At 43.9% G+C, this 19,619-nt stretch overlaps 1 long non-coding RNA gene across 1 annotated transcript; it reads right to left on the bottom strand.

The window, feature by feature from the left end:
• Window positions 1-11,343: 11,343 nt before the first annotated feature.
• On the bottom strand, window positions 11,344-17,816 carry LOC123591010. Its single transcript, XR_006709071.1, has 3 exons — window positions 17,161-17,816; window positions 14,012-14,092; window positions 11,344-13,315 (listed from the first exon to the last, which is right to left on the bottom strand). It is a non-coding gene; the product is annotated as an uncharacterized LOC123591010 (long non-coding RNA).
• Between the last annotated feature and the right edge of the window lie 1,803 nt (window positions 17,817-19,619).

The raw sequence follows: 19,619 nt of genomic DNA, 5'->3' as shown, positions 1-19,619 counted from the left end.
GCCCAGGTAATTCAATGAAGAAAGGATAGTTTTTCAACAAATGGTGCTGAAACAATTGGACGCCCATACACCAAAAAACCGAATCTTGACCCTTACTTCATACCACACACAAACATTAACTTTAAATCAAATATAAGAGACAAAACTATAAAACTTCTGAGAAAACAAAGGAGAAAATCTTGTTACCTTGGGTCAGGCAAAGGTTTCCTTTTTTTTTTTTAGAATAATTTATTTATTTTTTAATTTACATCCAGGTTAGTTGGCATATAGTGCAACAATGATTTCAGGAGTAGATTCCTTAATGCCCCTTACCCATTTAGCCCATCCCCCTTCCCACAACCCCTCCAGTAACCCTCTGTTCTCCATATTTAAGAGTCTCTTATGTTTTGTCCCCCTCCCTGTCTTTATATTATTTTTGCTTCCCTTCCCTTTTATATTATTTTTGCTTCCCTTCCCTTATGTTCATCTGTTCTGTGTCTTAAAGTCCTCATATGAGTGAAGTCATATGATTTTTGTCTTTCCCTGACTAATTTTGCTTAGCATAATACCCTCTAGTTCCATCCACATAGTTAGTTGCAAATGGCAAGATTTCATTCATTTTGATTACCAAATAATGCTCCAGTGTGTGTGTGTGTGTGTGTGTGTGTGTGTGTGTGTGTGTGTATACCACATTTTCTTTATCCATTCATCCATCGATGGACATTTGGGCTCTCTCCATCCTTTGGCTATTGTTGACAGTGCTGTTTCTTACACAGGACACACACATCACAAACCATAAGAAAATATTGATACATTGGACTTGACATCAAAATGAAAACTTTCTGCTCTTCGAAAGATAATATTATGTGACTATATCTCAATAAAGCTGTTACAAAAAAAAAGATAATGTTGACAAAAATCTTAAAAGCCACAGACTTGGAAAATTATTAGAAAATTCTATATCTGATAAGGAACTTGTATCTAGAATACTTATAAAAAACCTTCACAGCTTGGTTAGAATATAAAAGTCCAACTAAAAAGTGGTCAAAATATTTAAACAGACACTTCTCATCACAGAGTGTATATAAATGACCAATCAATTCATTAAAAGATGCTAATTTGAATTTAGAGAAATCTAAGTGAAAACATGATAAAATACCACTGCACACCCACTAGCATGCCGAAAATTTTAAAGATTGGCATTATCAAACTCTGGCAGGCATATGAAGCAACTGCAACTCTCACATTGCTGGTGAGAACGGAACATGGTAAAACCACTTGAAAACAGTTTAGTGGTGGGGTGCCTGGGTGGCTCCGTCAGTTAAGCATCTGCCTCTTGATTTCAGCTCAGGTCATGACCTCATGGTTCATGAGATCGAGCCCCGAGTGGGGCTCTGCACTGGCAGCATGGAGCCTGCTTGGGATTCTCTCTCTCTCTCTCTCTCTCTCTCTCTCTCGATCTCTGCCTTTCTCCCACTTGTTCTGTGTGTCTCTGTCTCTGTCTCTCTCTCTCTCAAAGTAAATAACCTTTAAAAATAAAAATAAAATAGCTTAGTGGTTTCTTATAAAATCAAACATGCACTTCCTGTGGTTGGTACTACCACCCCCAGGTATTTATGCAAGAGAAATGATTTCGTATGTCCGCACAAAGGCCTGTACATGAATGTTTGTAACAACGTCTTCATACTAGCTAAAGACTGGAAGCAGCCCAAATGTTCACCAGCCGGTAAATAGATTAAAAAATCATACTATATCCAGACCATAGAACAATAATAGTCAACAATTAAAAAAAAAAAAAAAAAAGCAAACTACAGACACATACAACACTATGAATTCGTCCGGAAGCAGTATGTGAATATGAGAAGCTAGACACAAAAGGCTACATATTATAGAAGTCCATTGACGTGCCTTTCTGGAAAACAGATTAGATGTTGCCAGGAAATGGGGGTGGGTGAGGAGACTGACTGTGGAGGAGCACGAGGAGGCTTTTGGAGTTGGTAGAAAGGTTTTACGTTTTGATTCAGGCAGCAATTACACGACTGTATACAATGGACAGAACTCACTGAACGATATACTCCTAAAGGGGTAAATTTTATTTTCCGTAAATTATTCCCCAGTAAATCTGACTCTTAGAAAGGTAAAACTAAAAAATAACTAACTTGGAGAAGAACAAAGAAAGGGGAAAAGCTGAAATCTTGTATCGTGCAGTCTAAGAAGTCAGTGTACGTGGAAGGTTCCATCACTGAATAACCTTCCTTCCCTCTAACCCACATTTTGGCATTTGTACAGTCCTCACCCTAGAAAGACAAATAAGAGAGGTAAGGGTGATTTTTTTTTTAATTCCCACAACTTAAAGGTCTAGGCACATGCTCACCCTCCACCTTAATTCAGATTATCCAAGAAGGAAAATAGTTCAGGGTCAGTGAAATTACAGGTAAGAAAAGATACTGACTTACCTTCAGTACAAAAACAGGTTTAAAAATAGCACTCTTGGGGCGCCTGGGTGGCTCAGTCACTTAAGCTTGCAGCTTTTGATTTTGGCTCGGGTCATGATCTCCTGGTTCACGAGATGGGAGTCCCGGGTCAGGCTCTGCACTGATGGTGTAAAGCCTGCTTGGGATTCTCTCTCCCCCTCTCTCTGCCCCTCCCCTGCTTGTGCTCTCTCTTTCTCAAAATAAATAAATAAACATTTTTAAAAATTAGCACTCTCACTAGATCTTAAATGTTATAATCATAAGAAAGAAATAATGTTATGGGATGGGGTGATAATCATGTTGTCATCTATAAACGTATCCAATCAACATGTTATATATCCTAAACTTACACAATGTTATATGTTAATTATGTCTCGATTTTAAATAATTTTTTGATGTTTATTTATTTTGGGGAGATAGAGAGAGAGAGTGGGGGGCAGGCAGAGAGAGAGGGAGACACAGAATCGGAAGCAGGCTCTAGGCTCTGAGCTGTCAGCACAGAGCCCGACACGGGACTCGAACCCACAAAGCGCGGGATCGTGACCTGGGCCGAAATCAGACACTCGGCCGACTGAGCCACCCAGGTGCCCCAATTATATCTCGATTTTAAAAGATAAAAATACATCAAAAAACAAAAATAGCACTCTTACATTCTCCCAGATAGGCTGAAGTGGTTTACGCACATTTGTTCTTAGCTCCTGATAGTTCTGCGAGTGGAATGCAGATAGAGCAAGATGCTGCGGAGACTGAATGGTTTCCACCCAGGGGGACATGAGCCTGGATTTACATGTTGCGGGGGTCACTCCGATGGTCATGGTGGGAAAGCTGAATTTGATGAGGGCAAAGCGAGATGGACGGACGTGGTTGTTGAAACCATCCCTTGACAGATGATCAAACCCCTCACTTGGGATACTTGGAGACAACGGAATTAGGGGCAGCACCCCAATGAGCCTTGGACATTGGTTGAATGTGAGGGGTGCCAGAGAAAGTGACTTTGGCGGGGGGGGGGGTCACACTAAAGTTCCTGACTTGGTGGGGGATGTTACACCAAAAGGACCGGGAAAGCAGGGCCAGAGGTCATGCTTGGGACGAGCAAGTGTTCCCCTGTGACGCTTGTCCGTGTTGATCTGGGCATTTCACCTTGGCATTTCCCATAAGTCCTAACAAGGTGCCCACCAGAGAAAAGATGTTCCATAAATGTTTGCAGAATTGATTGAGGTGAGGAGGTTGTGCTTGAGCTGGCAGCTCATATCTGGCAGAGAAGAGAGGGCGGACCAGGTAAACTCTCATAAACATTGCGTACCTACACCGGGCTTAGGGGCAGGGACACGGCGGTAAAAACATGCTCCAGCAAGCTGCTTTAAGGCCATGAAGGAGGGGTTCCTGCCTCTCAGAACAGCTCCAGAAAGATTCTTATTTATGATTCACTTTATTTCCAGGAGCCAATGTCTAGACACAACCCTAGAATTCCCCTTACTGATGTATCTCGCCGTGTGCCGACCTGTGACCTGTGACCTGTGACCTTCCACTTCCCTGTAAAATGACTCCACACCCCCATCTCACCCCTCCTTCTAGTGGCCCTCTCTTGTGTGCATCTTATGTGACTTTCCGGGACAGCTCCTGAGGCGAGGACACACCACTGTGAATAATGGAGGGACCCCTGGTGAGGTTGTTCACTTCGCATGGAAGCGTCTTTTCTGGGCGCCCCCATGCTGCAGTCTTATGCTTCTGGAAGTCAGAACCTGATCTAGATAAAAGGAAAGTGGCAGGTCTCCACTAAGTCCTGAAGGAACAGGAGACGGTGGCATGGAGAACCGGGACTCCATTCCCAGGGCTGTATCTATCTGTCCTTCTCTGAATAACTCCCAGAGCCCAAGCCCCACTCAAGGACCAAGGACCATAAGCAAGTTATTTAACTTCTCTGCATCTCAGTTTCCTCATTTCTAAAATGGAGATCATTCTCCCTCATAAGACTGTTGTGGGAGGTAAACAAGACGGTATATGTGAAAGTGCTTTCTTTATAAATTGTAAAGCTGGAGCCAAATAGTCACAGTATCTGACAAATAGTATGTGCTCAATAAATAGTTATGTGTTTGTTTTTGTCTTAGCTTTCTAAAAAGCGGCAGGATGGTAGTCTCACCCCCTAAACCAGGACTTCATTTTAAGCTTCATTTTTGGCTCTATTTTTAGTTCTAGGAGCCCTCCAAGTGTTCTTCCTCAGACACTCCTAGGTGTTATATTTAAACGCCCAGCACGTCAATTCTGCCCTAAACACTTTTCCATTGCGTCACTATGACGGCTGATCTCACATGTTGACATGACTGGGCAGAGAAACGCCCAGATACCTGCTAAAACATTTCCTGGTATGTCTGTGAGAGTGTTTCTGGAAAGGATTAGTATGGGTAGAGTGAGTGAAGAAGATCACCCTCCCGCATGTGGGTGGGCATTGTCCAATCTATCAAGGGCCTGAATAAGAACAGAAAAGCAGAGGAAGGGAGAATTTGTTCTCTGCCTGAGCTGGGACATCCATCTACTCCTGCCCTCAGATGTCATGCTCCTGGTTCTCAGCTCAGGCTGGGACCTAGACCATCACATACCCCAAACCCCTTCCTCAGGCCGTTGGCCTTGAACTGAAATATACCACTGGCTTTCCTAGTTCTCCAGCTTATAGGCAAGAGATAGTGGAACTTCTCAGCCTCCATAATTATATCAATATATATGTGTGCATGTGTGTGTGTGTGTGTGTGTGTGTGTGTGTGTGTGCGTATTAGCATCTCCTATTGGTATTATTTGTCTGGTGAACCCTGGGTAATATAATCACCTTATATCTTATTGGAATCTTCAGGCAGGAGCTTCCTGATGATTTTTCCAAGCAATCTCTTTTACTTTTGTGGGGGAAGAGCTACCATTTGAACGACAGCGTCCTACTGATTTCAGCGGATCAACTCACATCTCCTGGCAACTTCCACCAACACTTTCCTATCTTCCTCCAAATGCAACTTTGTAATCAGCACTGTTGTGTGCTGTCCAGATTCCCTTCACCGGCAGGTGTACCGGCCCATGGCTACTGCAAGTAACGGCTGCCACAGGCTTACAGCTGCACCCTTCCCTTGCAGAGTCGCCCTTGACCCATGGGAGCCAACTTGCCCAGCAACATTCGGGAGAGTATTCTACCCTCAGGGCAGCCCATAGCCAATGGCTAGCTGACGCAGGGCATGGAAGTTCAACCGCCTTACCTCAAGCTGCAACAACTTTGTGGTACTGTGTGGTGTTTTCTGACACCAAACGTGGTTTTTCCTGACACCAAGCAATTCTCCAACACCTATTGGGTGTCCAGCAATTTAGTTCAGTTCTAACGCTATCTATCTGGAGTTAGTTAGCATGCGATCCTACAAGTTAAAGGGCCTCAGTCCCACAAGACAGACCCCACTTCAGATGCCAACCACAAATGGGGTCCCCAAGTGGCCAGCACTTCTGTCTAACGGACTACAGATTCAGGGCTTCCCACGATGCCCCCCACCCAGTTTCGATAATTTGCTAGAACAATTCATCATAGAAATTCAGAAAGCGCTCTACTTACTATTACAGTTTATTATAAAGGATAAAAATGAACAGCCAGGTGAAGACGTACATAGGGGGAGATCTGAAAGGCTTCCAAGAGAGGGAGCTTCTTAGGTTAAGGGTGTGCCACCCTTCCAGCACATAGACGTGTTCACCACCCCCAAAAGCTCCCCGAGCCTCACGGCTTAGGGGTTTTGTGGAGGTTTTATTCTGTGGGCACAACTGATTCAATCACTGGCCATTGGTGATTGTCCTCAATCTCCCGCCCCTATGCCCTCCCCGGAGGTGGGGACGCAGGGCTGAAAGTTCTAACCTTCTAATCACGTGGCTATTTTTTTCTGTGGAGCAGCTCCCATCCTGAAGCTATCTAGGCCCCCCCAGAACTCACCTCATTAGCAAGCAAAAGAGAATCATTTCTAAGGGTTTTAGGAGTTCTGTGTCAGATATATACTTTTTATTATGTCACGGGCACCTTGTGGGATCCAGCCGAGGCGGCACCTACCCCTGCCTAGCTTCTCCCCTGCCTTGTCCTGCTTCACTCGCATCCTCAAAGGTTTCACCCTAGAGCCCTTTGTCAATAAAGCACGCACACACACAGCCCTGCACCTGTGGGCTTCTACTCCTCACAGATATATGTGTGTCGTTTATGTGACTTTTTTGACTGGGCATCCCTTGAGATCTAACCCATATCTAGTTTACCTTTGCCTTCCTGTAACATCTTCACAATGCCTTACACACATCCAACTGTCAGAGAATTTTGTGGAATGACTTCTTTCATATTTTGAAGTCATTTTCATTCCCATTCTGCACCCCACCCCCAAAACTTAGCATATGAACAACAGTTCAGTTCTCCCCTGTGAAGATGAGGGCCAAGGATTTCAAGAAACTGCTCAAGAACAGACCCCCATGGTGATACCTCCAGGCCCTTTCTGCCTGGTGCCGGAGATAGCCCACCAAGGCTGTTCAGTGCCTCGAGTATTTTTGTTCCTTCCAACTTCTCTGCCCGATCAAGTTAAATAGTCCCTAAGAGTAAATACATGTGGCAAAGATAAAACAAATATTTTTTTCCAGTTGGATTGGTTCATTCCTTGCGTGGGTTCAGACGAGGGAGAACCAGAATGTTTTGATCAAATCAGCTGTTGCCATGAAATGATTTGCTTGTTTACTAACGGGCTGTCTTACTTCTTGCCATTATCTACCAAAGTGGGAATGCTTGGTATTATTGAGTGAACTGCTTTGAATAGGAAAATGACAAGGTTCCTTAACCTAATGTTCTTACTATGTGACAAAGTGTAAAAACACCGAATCAAAAGCAACAGACAAGTACAACCCTGTATAATTGCAGAGGAGAGAAGAAAGGAAAGCAGGTGGGCTCCCTTCGTATCCTGTTTACAAGTCTTTTTGGGCGGTGTGTTTCTGAAAACTAACTTTTCCACTTTCCTTTCTTTTTATATATTATATGTGCATCTCACCCAGGCACTGCCATGACGTTTTGACCTCCTAAAAAGAGAGGTGTTGTTGCTCCAATAACTCCCACAGTGTGGGGACCACAGCTCTTCCAACCTAGAAGGTCTCCGTGATCCCGTGAGGTGCCACTGACTTTGTGGTGGTGATTGCTTAGTTATTAAGCATCCAGAGTTATGTGACCCTGTAGTACTGGTAACAGTAATTAGGATACATAACACTGATTGGATCTGTCAGGCATTGTTCTAGGACTTCACATGTATTCATTGATTAATGCCCCAACACAGCTCTATGAGCGAGGCAATTTTATTTTCATTTTTTAACGCTTATTTATTTTGAGAGAGAGAGAGAGAGAGAGGTGGCAGACAGAGATGGGGAGACAGAGAATCCCAAGCAGACTCGCTGCTGTCAGAGCAAAGCCTGACACGGGGCTCCATCCCACAACTGTGAGATCATGACCTGAGCCGAAATCAAGAGTCGGACACTTAAATGACTGAGTCACCCAGGTGCCCCTGTTTTCTTGTTTAAAAAAAAAAAATTCCAGGGACGCCTGGGAGGCTCAGTCGGTTAAGCATCTGACTGCAGCTCAGGTCATGACCTCGTGGTTTGTGAGTTCGAGCCCTGTGTCGGGTTCTGTGCCAACAGCTCAGAGCTTGGAGCTGCTTCAGATTCTGTCTCCCTCTCTCTCTGCCCCTCCCCTGCTCACACTCTATCTTTCTCTCTCTCTCAAAAAATCAATATTAAACAAAATTTTTTAAATTCCATCTGATATATTTTTATACACCTAAAAGCTTTTTAAAAAACATAACCATCTTACCATTATCTCACCATTAATATCATCAAATATCCACTGAGAAGTGTTTATATTCCCCCAGTCACTTTATAATATTCTTTAAAAGATTTTTTATTTTATTTTGTTTTTGTTTTTTTTTTTTTTTTAGTTTTTAATGTTTATTTTTGAGAGAGAGAGAGAGACAGAGACAGAGCACGAGCGTGAGCATGAGCAGGGGAGGGGCAGAGAGAGGGAGACACAGAATCTGATGCAGACTCCAGGCTCTGAGCTGTCAGCACAGAGCCCAACTTGGGGCTCGGACTCACCAACTGTCAGATCATGACCTGAGCTAAAGTCGGGCGCCTAACCGACTGAGCCACCCAGGCATCCCTAAAGATTTTATTTTTAAGTAATCTCTACACCCAACGTGGGGCTCAAACTCACAACCCCAGATCAAGGGTCACATGTGCTACCGACTGAGCAAGCCAGGCAACCCGGTAGGTAACTTTAATATCATCATTTTGCACATGAGAAAACTGGGCCTGATAGATGTTAAAGGACTTGCCCAAGCATAGAAATTCTAAGTGACAGAGCCAACTTTGACCCTACAAATCCTGGCTCCAGACCCAAGGATTTACAAATCATTACACATACTGCCTCGTAGCATTAGTTGTAACAGCAGCCAACAACGTTCGAGTCTCAGTTGTATGCCAATGATGATGCTTAGTTATATGTATGGACATCAATCCTCATAAAAACTCGATCAGATTGATATTTATCATCCTCTTTTTATGAGGCACAGAGAGGTTAAGCAGCTTGCCTCGGGTTACCCAGCTGGTAAGTGAAGGAACTAGGTTTCAAGTCTTTGTAGAGTGCCTTTGTAGGCAATACTCTTAGGCTGTGCTCTTAGGATGTGCTCTTGTTCACAGGTGCTGTGAGCTTCGGCTTTGTGGAACAGGTGCACGCCGCTACAGATACCACTTTGTAAAGTATGGTTTCTGCCGTCTCCCCTGGGAAAGATCCAGAGAGCCATAGAACAAGACATACTGGAGACCCAGTCTCCACTATACATCTTCTCTGGCGTCTTTGTTTGCCTGCTAGCATTTTCCTCTCATTTTGCTAAGAGCATTCTGGTTTTCTATTGGGGAATATATTGGTTTTCTGTCATTGCCATAACAAGTGACCGTTAACTTAGTGGCTGAAAACCACGCAAATTTATTACCTTACAGTTCTGGAGGTCAGTTGTCCAAAACAGGTCGTGCTGAGCTAAAAGGCAAGGTATCATCAGGGCTGAATTTCTCTAGGAGGCCCTCAGGGACAATCTGTTCCTTTGTCTTTTCCAGTTTCTAGAGACGCTCACATTCCTAGGCTCATGGCTGGGTTCCTCCACCTTCAAAGCCAGCAACCTGTCAGGCCAAGTCCTCTTCTCGCACTGGTTTGTCGACTTAACGATCCTGTTGACTGTATCGGGTTTACCTGGACAATCTCCCTGGGTGAAGGAGCTGACCAGCCACCTTAATTCCTCTGTGCCTGTAAACAGCTCCTCAGCATTAGGAGATATGTGTCTCTGGGAGCCTCATTCTACCTGCCCCAGGAGACCTCCCTCTTTCACTCTCGGATCATATATTCTGCATTAGTCCAGCTCAATAACCCTGCCTCACAGGATGGGTCTGGGACCTTACTGGAATTCTTGGAAAAGGGAGGCCCTCCTCATCCCCCAAAGAGCTGATCACAGCTCAAGAGTGGGCCCTCTCCCTGAGTGGTCGGAGCCTTTTGCACTGGCTGTTAAATACGGTGACAGTCCTCCCTGCTGCTGGGGGTGATGAGCCGGTAGCTGCTGTGCCCAACTTTATGGAAACATGGGACGAGGGTCCCTAAAAATGAGGCCCCTTCCTCCTGCTGCTCCTTCGGGGAGCTACTATGTGGCACTTAACAATCTCTAAAAAACAAAGACAACTCAAATAAGATCTCTTTAATGCGACCCAGCTTAGCACTGTTCAGTACTTCGTTTGGTACTCGCCAGCTTGCTTTGAGCGTCAGGATGCACACCAGTGTTCAGCATGTTGACTGCTTCTCCAGCCTCTTCTTTGTCATTCTTGGCATCCCTGAAGCTTAAAAAACTGCAATAAAGTATCTTTTTGCTAGGATCCACCCGAAGCACACGTTATTAGTGGGGCTTCTGCGCTGTGAATGCTGTGTAAGAAATGACACAAGTCTCTGTGGCACACCAGAAGCATTTCTTTTTCTTCCTTACAGGTCTGTGGGGCTGCTGGGGCAGCTCTGCCTCGGGCCGCAGATGGAGATTGGGTCCACTCCCATTTCTCTCACTGTCCTTGGACCAGAAGGTACCCAAGGGCAGTTTCTTTCTTTCTTTCTTTCTTTCTTTCTTTCTTTCTTTCTTTCTTTCTTTCTTTTTCTTTCTTTCTTTCTCTTTCTTTCTTTCTTTCTTTCTTTCTTCTTTTTTAACGTTTTTATTTATTATTTTTGAGAGACAGAGAGAGAGACAGAGCACAAGCCTGGGAGGGGCAGAGAGAGAGGGAGACACAGAATCGGAAGTAGGCTCCAGGCTCTGAGTTGTCAGCACAGAGCCCGACGCAGGGCTTGAATTCATGAATCATGAGGTCATGACCTAAGCCGAAGTCAGAAGCTTAACTGACTGAGCCACCCAGGAACCCCAGGGACAGTTTTCATGGTAGAGGACAGAAGGACACGAGGTCAAGCCAAACTACAGGAGCACGTTTAAACTCTCTGCTCATACCATGTCCGCTAATATATTCCATTGGCCAAAACAAGCCATATGCCAAGTCCAACATCAGTGGATGGGAAAATATACTCTGGTCTCTCCAGTAGGGGGGTGAGGGGTGGAGGGGCAAGGTAGAGAGAGTATCATGGCAAAGACTGGACACATTCCAAGGGGGAAGAGAAGAATTAGAATGATCCAGTCCTATCACAGACACCCTCCATTAAAAAAAAATTTTTTTTTAATGTTCATTTACTGAGGGGGGGAGGGGCAGAGAGGGAGACAGAATCTGAAGCAGGTTCCAGGCTCTGAGCTGTCAGCACAGAGCCCAATGTGGGGCTCGAACCCACAAACCACGAGATCGTGACCTGAGCTGAAGTCAGACAATTAACCGACTGAGCCATCCAGGCACCTCCAGACACCCTCCATCTTTAAATTGCCCTCTTCTTTCATGAAAAAAAAGAGAAAACCACATAAAAAGGTCATTTCAAGGATTTCTGCAAAAATTTTCTGAAAGCTATTTCCAGAAGTTACCAGGACTAGTAAAATTTCATTCCATCTCCTACCTTTAGGTCTGACTTCATGGGACTCAGGCAGGAGCATGGGGGCCCACATTCAGAAGGACCCCATATTTGCTTTAATGTTCTGCTGTCCCTGTCTTGAGGTTCTTAATAATTTTTGAATAAGGGGCTCTAAATTTTCATTTTGCACTGATCCACACAAATTATGTAGCCAGTCCTGTCTATACATGTTATATTTATGGTCCCAGATAGTGAGGACTAATGCTCAGAATGGCAACCCTAAGACCTATAGATTCCAAAATGATCCCCAATCCAATTACAATAACCATGTTCTTTCATGCATTCAACATGCTTATTGGGTACTGTTATAATTCCAGGATTTAAAGGTCAAACCATGAACTAACCAGCCCTGCCCTCGTGGCATTCACACTGTGCCATACTTCCTGTTATCTGCCCACTGGACAGATGACTTTCATGCACAGCTGTTCAGGGGACATCAGAGGCAGACACATATAGCAGAGTGTGTCATAGGCACTGTTGGGTGGGGGGCACATGCAAATCCCAGCAGTCACCAGGAACTCCATCCACCCCAATCTCTCAGAAACAAATCAGAAATGCAAGAGGGTAAGAGTGATAATATCAGAGCACTCATCTTAAACCCACTCTGCATTGTAAAAGATAATAAATCTTTCACAACTCTGCTACTTTAGATGTTATTCTAGTCTCTAAAGTGGCAAAAAGACAGATCCATTTTAGAAAGGTTTTCAACCATAAAGACTGAAGTCAAAGAGCCAACCGAGTTTCTGGTTAACATTTCCCAGGGGCTCTTCAAATATTGTGAGAAATGCCACTCTGTGACAGCTTCAGCCCAACACTAGCCCCATCCTCTTCAAGAAAGCTGCTGGCTCTGGAGTGGGAGGATGTCAAGCTGCTGATCTGCTTGAAAGATCAGAACAGGTGTATTTCACACTCCAGCTGCAGGGACCTTGCCCTGGGAAGGAACCTGTCCTTTTCCTCACTGCCTTGCTTTCCAAAAATTCATGCCCTTAGACCCCGCACCCCCATGTACCCCCACCCCAAACCAGACTCCCTGCTTCCAAGCAAGCCCAGCTGGAGTAAACATGTTACTACCACACACGTGCGCCTCCTTGAACACACGGCACCAGTAGTTCTGTCAAAGTTGGTTCCTCCAGGCTCCGGAGGCCGGAGTGCCCACATCAGGGTCACCTGCGGGCTTGTTAAACACAGATTTTAGGGCTCCACCCTAGAGGTTTTGATTCAGTAGGTCTTGGGGGGGTCCTCAAAATTTGCTTTTCTAGTAAATTCCCAGCTGCCTGATGCTGCTGATCTGGGTAACAGCCTTTGAGAACTACTGCTTTAGGGCATTGCCTCCTGAAAGGTTGCCTCAGCAACACTGTCATCATGGTGAGACCCTAGTTCTCTGGCTTCTGACCAGCCCCGCTTCGATTTTGCTCAGTTCCCATCCATTCGTCACCTCCCTTCAGCAGTCCCCTTGCTCCACGCTCCACTGAAAGTATTCTTGCTAAAATTAAAAATGATACACCTACTGCCACATTTAACGGACAGGGGACATCACTCTCAGGTGTCTCACCTGCTGTGTCACAACTCGGCACATCCAGATCGAACTCCCCACCTTCCTCTGCACCATGAGCCTGCTCAGCCGCGTGGGTCCGCCTCCTTCTGATGACAGTATCGCTCTTCTTGGCAGCAGCTGCCCCGCCCAGTTTGCATAGTTCAGGTGTGATTTCCTGACACCTTGATTTGGGACCTGTGGCCTCCAGAACTGTGAGAAAATAAATTCTGTTGTTTTAAACCTCCTCCCCCCACCCGAGCTTGTGATAATTTGTTATAGCAGCCATAGGAAACTAATACATCCTGCTTCCATTCTTTTTAAGTTCACTTATTGTGAGAGACAGACAGTTGGGGAGGGGCAGAGAGAGGGAGAGGGAGAATCCCAAGCAGGCTCCACACCATCAGTGTGAAGCCTGATGCAGGGCTCGAACGCACAAACCGTGAGATCATGACCTGAGCTGGAGTCAAGAGTTGGACGCTCAACCGACTGAGCCACCCAGGAGCCCCGATCCTGCTTCCATTCTAATGGGGGTGGTGGAGGGGGGAACACTGCTTAGGAGATTTGACCTAAGACATCGAAAACAGGAAATTTCAAAGCTTCCTCAGGGCAGGTCTGGTGCTTGAAAAATAGTCCGGGCACCAGCCTATCCAATATGAAGGTAGTTACCATTTTGGCACAGATTAGTAACCTACCAAAGTAGGACCATCTGTTTCTTACGCCAGTCCTGCATATTTGGTCCCTTGAGGTTGTAGGAAATTCTTTCTCTGGTAGATGGGAGATAGGCTTTCTTTATATAATAAATTCAGAAAAGTTTCCAGTTTCACTGAACAGCTCCTTTCCCAGAAAGTTTAAAATTAATTTTCTTTGTAATTTCTGATAATAAGTACTGATAGCAAATTTCCTTACCAGCTTTTGTAATCCCGATGCCGTCACAGATCCACTATTGCTGTAGGAAATCATTCTTTGTGGCTGTGATGACATCAACCTCTATGAGGGGGAAAGAAGAAAAACAACAGGAAATTCTGTGTTCAGCTGTTAACTGATAGGTGAAGGAGGAACTGGTTTTTAAGTAAGTTCCCTTAATGAAGCGGCATCCTCCATTACTTGGCTTTATTTATTCAATCTATTTATTTACATTAAATCATTTGTAGTAGAAGTCCTTCGTCAAAAAAATCAGGGAGTATACTGCAGAAGCCATCACTTTGGTAGGGTCCTAGGTCATATTGCCCCATGTCAGGCATGAGCAGAGGGGCTGAAAAAGACCCCAACACAGGGTGAGGAGATAATTTTAAGAAAGAAAGAAAGAAAGAAAGAAAGAAAGAAAGAAAGAAAGAAAGAAAGAAAGAAAGAAAGAGAAAGAGAGGGAGGGAAGGAAGGAGGAAGGAAGAAAGAGAAAGAAAAAAGAAGGAGAAAGAAAGAAAAGAAGGAAGAGAAAGAAAGAAGGAAAGAAGAAGGAAGAGAAAGAAAGAAGGAAAAGAAAGAAAGAGAGGGAAGGAAGAAAGGAGGAAGGAAGAGAAAGAAAGAAAGAAAGAAAGAAAGAAGAAAGAAAGAAAGAAAGAAAGAAAGAAAGAAAAAGAAAGAAAGGAAGAAGGAAGGAAAGAAAGAAAGAAAAAGAGAGAGGGAGAGAAGGGAGGAAGAAAGAGAAAGAAAAAAAGAGAAAGAAAGAAAAGAAGGAAGAGAAAGAAAGAAGGAAAGAAAAGGAAGAGAAAGAAAGAAGGAAAAAAGAAAGAAAGAACGGGAAGGAAGGAAGGAAGGAGGAAGGAAGAGAAAAAGAAGGAAAAGAAGGAAAGAAGGAAGAAAAGAGAAAAGAAATACAGATGGCTAATAAACAGTTGACGTGGGCAACTTCACTGATTGTATTAGTTAGGGTTCTCCAGAAAAACAAAACCAACAAGATATGTGTATATTTAGAAATTGAACTTTATTTTAAGGAAGTGGCTCATGCCATTGTGGGGACAGGCAAGTCCAAAACATGCGCAGGGCAGGACAGCAGGCTGGAGACCCAGGGAAAAACTGACCCAAGTTTTTCCTCTGAGGGCCTTCAACTGATTGGATGAGGCCCACCACATTACAGAGGATAGTCTGCTTTACTCAAGAGCTATTGATTTCAATGTTAATCTCCTCTAAAATATGCTTTCACAGCAGTATCTAGACTAGGGTTTGACAAAAAAACTGGGCACCAAAGCCTAGCCACACTGACACATAAAATTAACCGTCACATTCATAACAAAAAAGCAAATATAATTGACAATAAGGTATTTTTCACTCAGCAGGTATCCAGAGATTGAAAAGAATTGCACCCTTTGTTGAGAGATAACAGAATACTCACACACCACTGCTGGGGGCACAGACACCAAAAAATTTTTCTGTACTGCAGTTTGGCAGTATTAAAATGTCAAATGTGCATATTCTTTGACCCCACTATTCCACTTCTAGGAGCTTACTCTAAGAGAATATTCAAACAAGTACAAAGAGGCAGGTATATGTACATGGTCCAGCAATGTTACATATCGTGATAAAAAATTGGAAGCATCTTCAATGTCACAGATTATGAGCAGGTTACGTAAATTATAGAACATCTGTACAATGGAATACATACTAGACTTTAGAAAGCATAAGGATAGTCTATATTCCTAGACATGAAATGATCTTTGATCTCATTTATGTACAAGTAAGTTAATTGATACATTTCCTAGAAAAGACATTTACCAAAATCTTAATCATGGTTCTCTCTGGGTGGTGGAATTTCAGGTTATTTTTGTAGTAGTTATTGAGGGCTTATTATGTGTCAGGTATTCTTTTTAAGTACTTTCTGTGCATTCAACTCATTTAATAATCTGTATTATTTGCATCTTTTTAAAAAACAAAAGCATTATCATTGTTTTCCCAAAAACTACAAAGTAGTTTTTAAAAATATCCCTTCTAGGGACGCCTGGGTGGCTCAGTTGGTGAAGCGTCCAACTCTTGATTTCCATTCAGGTCATGATCTCATGGTCCTCAGATCAAGCCTTGTATCAGCCTCCACACTGGGCATGAAGCCTGCTTAAGATTCTCTCTCTCCCTCTCCCTCTGCCCCTCCCCTGCTTGTGCACTCTCCCTCCCTCCCTCCCTCTCTCTCTCTCTCTCAGATAAATACAATAAAATAAAAAATAAAAATAAAATAAAAATATCCGTTCGATTCTCCTGCATGAGAGGGAGCCCCTGTTTCCTAAAGCCCCACAATCTTGGAACCACCAAGAGTTGGAACTACTCCACGCACACCCTGCCAAGCATTATTATTGGGAATCTCCTCATTTTGCAAAAAAAAAAAAAAACAAAACAAAAAAAAAAACCCTGACATTCTCTCATTGCTGTTGGAGTGTTTCGTTTGTTTGGTTGTTTTCATGGTCCTCTCTTGTTTATTGTGGACTGAGTGAGTGACTGAGTGAGCAATGGGTTCTCTTTTAACCCTGATTCTTACTCCTAACCCTTTCCCATAGGCAGCCCCTCTGATGTATCTAATTTGCCTCCTTCCATTTCTGAGTGTTCTCACATGCATTGTACTTTTAATTTACCTAAAGGGTCTGATTTTATCTTTCATTCAAGGGTCTTCCCTGCCTCCCTCCCCCGGCCCGCCACACTTCCACCCACCCAACACCAGATACTCAACGCTCTCCCTGTTTCTGCTGTGGCTGCCACGGGATTCCTGGAGTTGCAGGTGTGTCCTTCATCAACCCTCCATCCACGACTCACCCCCAACGCCTGGCTTGGCCCAGTATTTAAGGTTCACCCAAAAGTCAACCTTGGTTTTTGTTTTGTTTTGTTTTTTTTCCTACGTGTAGCCCTCTCCAGAGAAACTTGGTGCAAGTTTTCCATTGGCCAGCCTGGAGGGAATTGCAAAGCCAGCACTGAGTGCCCAGTGAGAGTATTCCTTGTAGATCCCAAACTAAGGCATCTGGGCAAGACACTGTCTCCTTGCTCTCTTACCTCCAAATAACCCCCCTGCCCTCCTAGGTCATTTTCTCTTCTCCACTGGGTTGAAACAGTCTTACTTTCCAGTCTGTGCTAATGCTTACCTCTGGAGGCCTGTCAGCCCAAAGACTCCTTTATGTATCTTCCCGGAGACCTAACATGTCCTTCATCATCTCCCAGTCTGAGGGCTTGATATTTGCAAGAGGAATATGAGTCCCCACTGTGATCTTTCTATAATTTCTGCCTTCTACTCATCCCACTGGCTGCCTTTAAGTTTAGTCGGATTTAATCTGCAGAAAAATGGTAGGAGGGGTGGGGCTGGCCAGAGGAGGATTTCTCTCAAAGTTAATGAAGCTTGAGTTTCAAGGCCCCTAACTTGGCAAGGCCTGAGAAGGAGCCCTAACAACGTGTTCACAAGGGCACATGTTTTGTTACATTTGCAAATTTATGGTATTTTAACCACGATCAGTTAAGACCTCTGTCTTTGCTCTCCGACTTTCCTTCCATCACAATCTCCCTCCTGTCAGAGAGCTTTGAAGTGGCCTTAGACATTATGGGATCTAGCTGAAGGAAAGTTAGCTTGGGGATACATGTTGTAGGGTTTAGTGGATATATTTAAATGTTTCTTAGGCACTGTTGTGTCTCTTTGTTGCAGTATTCTATCCTAAAATTGTATTATTTTCTCAAAGAATGTTTCTAAAATTATAACGCTTTCTTTCACTTCACAAAGCCGAGTCTTCCCACACCATGAAGCACAGTGCTCTTCTAATTTTTTTTTCAACGTTTATTTATTTTTTTGGGACAGAGAGAGACAGAGCATGAACGGGGGAGGGGCAGAGAGAGAGGGAGACACAGAATCGGAAACAGGTTCCAGGCTCTGAGCCATCAGCCCAGAGCCCGAGGCGGGGCTCGAACTCACGGACCTCGAGATCGTGACCTGGCTGAAGTCAGACGCTTAACCGACTGCGCCACCCAGGCGCCCCAGCACAGTACTTTTCATTTCAGGGGCACCTGGGTGGCTCAGTCGGTTAAGCATTCTACTTCAGCCCAGCTCCTGATCTCACAGTTTGTGAGTTCAAGCCCTGCGTGGGGCTCTGTGCTGACAATGCAGAGCCTGCTTGGGATTCTCCCTCTCTCTCTCTCTCTCTCTCTCTCTCTCTCAAAATAAATCAACTTAAAAAAAAAGAACTTACATATCCTTCAGGATGTCCTTGGGTATTGATGATGCTTCTGTCCTGATCCTAGTTTTGAAACATTCATGTTGTAGGTGGACCCCCAATTTCCACTCAACAAGTGCAGCCCTTGGCTCAGAATATGGCTTCCAACTCATATATCTTTGTTAGTTTTCTAACTGTCTAATCTAATCTAACTGTCACCTTACACACGCACTCTCTCTCTCTCCCTCTCTCTCCCTTTTATATCTGGCTCAGTTCAATCTCCTATTTAAGTATCACAAGCTGGAGTGCAGAATGGCAATGAGCCAGTTTTTCAAAATGAGCTAAAATCTACAAGGCACACACTTTCAAGAACGCCCACAGCTGCCAGTCTTAACCTTAGAGGACAGGAGTAGGAAACAGGCTTACGTGGCAGGTGCTCTGTCTGGGTGTTTGGAATTGAAGCTGTTTAATGAGATAAAAATAGTTCCAACTCTTCACCTAACAAAACGGTAAAAGTATTAAATTCTTTTAAATTAGAAAAGTCCCTCAAACTAACATCTCAGAAAAATTTTTAGTGCACACACACACACACACACGAATAGTTGCCCAAGAACAGGTAGGTTAACAGAATCTCATTTTAGTGAAACACACTACAATGTCTCAGAAGAGAGGTTTTTCCATTGACTTAGATTCAAGATCAAGTTTTTTGTTGGTGGTCTTTCTTCGTGGGGGCGGGGGGATCTATTTTTTTTATCTTCTTTTCCCCCTCTAAAATGCCTTTCCAGGAGTGTTAACCCTACCTATAGTTTTTAAAAGTGTTAACCTTCAGGGGCACCTGGGTGGCTCAGTCGGTTAAGTGTCTGGCTTCAGCTTAGGTCATGATCTCACAGTTTGTGGGTTCAAGCCCCACATCAGGTTCTGTGCTGACAGCTCAAAGCCTGGAGCCTGCTTCAGATTCTGTTTCTGTCTTTCTCTGCCCCTCCCCTGCTTGATCTCCGTCTGTCTCTCTCTCCCTCCCCCGCCTCCTCTCTCTCTCTCTTTCTCAAAAATAAATAAACATTAAAAAATTTTTTTAAATGTTAACCTTCATTTCTCTGGCAGTAATCCAGTCATGTATTGATGAAACAAATATTTACTGAGTGCCTACAATATTTCAGGCCTTGTTCTAGGTACTTCTTTCACTAGGAGAATTTTCCTATGTTACTTTTTTTAATTTTATTTTTTATTTTTAAAAATTTACATCCAAATTAGTTAGCATATAGTGCAACAATGATTTCAGGAGTAGATTCCTTGATGCCCCTTACCCATTTAGCCCATCCCCCCTCCCACAATCCCTCCAGTAACTCTCAGTTTGTTCTCCATATTTATGAGTCTCTTCTGTTTTGTCCCCCTCCCTGTTTTTATAT

Source organism: Leopardus geoffroyi, chromosome B4, assembly GCF_018350155.1.
Source record: "Leopardus geoffroyi isolate Oge1 chromosome B4, O.geoffroyi_Oge1_pat1.0, whole genome shotgun sequence".
NCBI lineage: Eukaryota > Metazoa > Chordata > Mammalia > Carnivora > Felidae > Leopardus > Leopardus geoffroyi.
This window is presented reverse-complemented; position numbering and strand designations above follow the sequence as displayed.